Below are 4496 nucleotides of genomic sequence, written 5' to 3'. Positions count from 1 at the left end.
ACTACTGACATTGACGAGAGACTGTGAGACGCACCCTTGTGGCATAGAGCTTGTGCTGGCGCGGGCAGAGACCATACATTACTACTCTTGACATTCCGGCCTTTTCTCCACCCCCTCCTCTTCCTCCTCCTCCTCCTCCCGCTGCGTGCGATGGGGATTATCAAGTGACAGTCAAGGGAAGGATCAAACAGAAACGTGTGGATTGAATACCGGATGCTACTCGTTGATAGTGCTGGATTGTACTGATTACTTACTTTCATTGCAGAGAGAGAGAGAGAGAGAGAGAGAGAGGGAGAGGGAGAGAGAGAGGGAGAGAGAGTAAAGAAGGGAAGAGGAGATATATCAACTTTATCCTCCGAGGTCTCTGATTAAAGATTCACCTCTCTCTCTCTCTCTCTCTCTCTCTCTCTCTCTCTCTCTCTCTCTCTCTCTCTCTCTCTCTCTCTCTCTCTCTCTCTCTCTCTCCCTTCCGCCGCCCCCTTCCCATCCGGCTCCTGCTCCTGTTACATAAAGAAGTGTGCGAGATTTATGAACTCAAACTCACAGTCTTGCTTTACAACCCACGATTTCAGGTAATCCTAGGTTCCTTGAGAGAGAGAGAGAGAGAGAGAGAGAGAGAGAGAGAGAGAGAGAGAGAGAGAGAGAGAGAGAGAGAGAATAAGGAAAAAGGTTAATGCATCGAAAAGTAAGAGCTCATTTTTTTTATTTAATTTATTCACGTATTTACACCCGTCTGCTGTGTGTGTGTGTGTGTGTGTGTGTGTGTGTGTGTGTGTGTGTGTGTGTGTGTGTGTGTGTGTGTGTGTGTGTGTGTGTGTGTGTGCGCGCGCCAGGTTGTTGCAGCCTAATGGTTGAATGGCCACCTAACCTGACCTGACATAACTTGATCTTACCTTACCTTACCTACATTATCTACTTCTCCTTACCTAACATTCTCTCACCTTCCCTTTTCTTATCTTCTTTTTTCTTTCTCTTCCCTTTCCTTTTATTTTTTTTTGGCTTCCCTTCCATTTTTCTTCCCTTCTCTTCTTTCCTTTTCCCTATATTTTTCATTCCCTTCCATTTCTTCATTTCTTCCCTTAGCTTACGTAACCTAACCTAACCTAACCTAACCTAATCCCTAACCTAACCTTACCTAACATAAAGTACCTTACCTTACCTAATCTAACCTTACCTAACTTAACCTTACCCACTTAACATACCATTTAACTTCGCGCGCGTGTGTGTATGTATATGTGTGTGTGTGTGTGCGTGTGTGTGTGTGAGTGAAGTAAGTCGAGGGAAACAGATGCGTATCAATTTATCATACCATAGAGTGACGCTCGTCCCCCGGCCTAACCCTTGACCTATGAGACCTCACCCTCGGACTCCACCACTGACAAGATCACCCTCCTTCTCCCCGCCTTTGTCTCTGTCCTAGCAGCATTGACGGTCGGCCTACATGCGCCCCTCCAGCCCACACACACCACTCTTTGGACCATATTCTCAAAGGTTTCAGGGTTTTACCTCCGCTAGTTTTAACAGGTTCTAGTGGAAGTTACTGGAGGCTTTCAAGGGAGTTTTCGTGATGCCAGGGAAAGTTTAACAAGGATTCTGCACCATCAGTGGGAAAATTATCCGTACGGGCCCGGATAATCGTCTCCGTGGTCTTTGGAAACGGTTCTTATGAGAGTACTTAGCGTTTCGGAATGAGGCCTTTTCTCCTTGTCCCTTTAAGATAGATCTGAATAACACTGAGCCTTTTTTGTTTCTTTTATTACTGTAGTGCATGGGGGATCTTTGTCTCTCATCCCTTTCAGGTAAACGTGAGGAAAGTTGACTATTTTTTTACGTAAAGAAAATTTCATAGTACCTAGGAGCTTTGAATGTATTTGCTTCTTTATTTATGTATGCGTTAAGAGAAAGATGTCCTTTTTCTTACTGAGCGTTTTGCATCTTAAATCACTGCAGTTGTTCTTATAATCTCGTATGCTTTGATTTTCTGGTGCAGTCTGTCTGATACGCTCGTGGGTGTTAGTTACCTGCTTATTATTATTATTATTATTATTATTATTATTATTATTATTATTATTATTGTTATTTTATTTTATTTTTTATGTATTTATTTATTTTTTTAGTTAATAGAGTATAAGGATTTCTGGAGAGTCATCAGATCTTAACATAGGATCGTATTTTGAAACACTCTGGGCTCCCACTAGAAATGACTACTAAAGGCCACAGAGATGATAAGACGGCTTTTTATGGTTGCCGCTCCTATCATGATGTAGAATCGGCGTTAATCTACCGCATGAATTATTATGAAAATCCTATTAACTTCCACGAAAGCTTGTGAAATGTTGCCGAGGTAAGGTGACGAAGCAAGGGGTTAGTTTATGCTTGATCCGGCAGACTTAGTTGATTTTGTCTCGCTCCTGATCTTTATTCCTTGGGTCAGAGGTAAACACGGGATTATCAATGTATGTTGGGAAGGATTATGATAAAAAGAGGCTTATAATGAGAGGCTTCCTGCTGCTGGAATACCTCTATCCTGTGTATGCTTAGTCCACAGCTAGACTCCATATTCATCACTGCATTCCTCGGCATCATCGTAGAACCGCACACAACTCATGACTCGGCCAAAGCTAAGCATCTATTAATAGTGTGGTACAGAAAAAAAAATATTAAAACATCGAGCCTTTATAGTCCACTGAATCTGTCATGCGTGTTGCTTTTTTCTTTCTTTTTTTTTGTTTTTCATATTTTTTATGGGTCGTCTGGAGCGATTGGCGAGTTTTTGCTATGGTGGCATTTACCCCAGCCACTGATGCCGTCTGAATATAGACTAAGCGTTCACATACATCCGATTCTTGTAATAGCATTTGGATTCCGTAAGAGTTAATGCTCCATGTTTACTTGTGCATCATAACTATGGAAACTACAGCTTTGTTACTCCTTCGTACACTTGTTGATGCAGGAATCATGGTCATGTGGTCCAAGATCGAAGGGTGGTGTTGGTGTGCGCAGGTGTTGCTCAGCTCAGCCTGGTGCGAGGGCTTAACCAGGATATTCGCACTCCCAGGGGACGGGAGGATTCACGGATCAGTCACGGCTTATCTTGCACCAGGGACGTAAAAGAGTATGAAATGTTTCCCACTGTCGCCAGAAATACATCCCATCCCTGCAACCGTCCCGGGGAGTCATGTGTGCGCTACCTACCGCCATCACGGAAACTGTGGCTATCATCACTACCACCACCGCCGCCGCCGCCGCCGCCGCCTCCGCCGTCGCCGCCATCACGATCATCAATATTATCATCATTATCATCGTCATCATCATCATCATCATTATTATCATCATTATCGTCGCCGTCGTCGCCTTCGTCGTCGTTATTATCATCAAAATCATTATCATCATCATCATCATCATCACCATCATCATCATCATAATTGTCATCATTATCATCATCATCGACGTCGTCGTCATCATCATCATCATCATCATCATCATCATCATCATCATCATCATCATCATCATCACCATTCTTAATTAACGACACACACACACACACACACACACACACACACACACATCCCTGCAACACTTGTAGTGGTAGTACACACACACACACACACACACACACACACACACACACACACACACACACACACACACACACACACACACACATACACACACACACACACACACACACACACACACACACACACACACACACACACACACACACACACACACACATACACACACACACACACACACACACACACACACACACACACACACACACACACACACACACACACACACACATCCCTGCAACACTTGTGGTGGTAGTACACACACACACACACACACACACACCCTTCCCATGAATAGCTAGTGCTGTGAGAGCCAGTGGGTGCGGCACGCCTCGTGTTGCACCTGAAGAGAAACGAAAAGAGGAGAAAGCGCTGAGCAACTTTCTATCCCATCCCCGCAAGGCAGGGAGCGGCTCCACGCGGCCACTCGTTGATAGTCGCTTTTGTGCCCCGTGTCTTCAGGGTACGTGCACACAGTGAGTTACTCTTCCCTCATTGCCCCGCTGCGCCTCGGTAACCTCCCCTGTTGACGCTCCTTATTGTTTATTTGCTTCCCTTTTTACTTGTCCTTTCCTTGCGTTCCTGGCGGCGATGTTTTCTCTCTCTCTCTCTCTCTCTCTCTCTCTCTCTCTCTCTCTCTCTCTCTCTCTCTCTCTCTCTCTCTCACTGATTTTGGGGAAATATTTTATTCACTAATGATTAAGGAAATATACTATATTGTATACTACTACTACTACTACTGCTGCAACAACAACCAACAACAACAACAACAACAACAACAACAACAACAACAACAACAACAACAACAACAACAACAACAACAACAACAACAACAACAACAGTAACAACAACAACAGCAGCACCAGCAGCAGCAGCAACAACAACAACAACAACAACAACAACAACAACAACTACTAC

The sequence above is a fragment of the Scylla paramamosain genome, chromosome 1, assembly GCF_035594125.1.
Source record: "Scylla paramamosain isolate STU-SP2022 chromosome 1, ASM3559412v1, whole genome shotgun sequence".
NCBI classification, from domain to species: Eukaryota; Metazoa; Arthropoda; class Malacostraca; order Decapoda; family Portunidae; genus Scylla; species Scylla paramamosain.
This window is presented reverse-complemented; position numbering follows the sequence as displayed.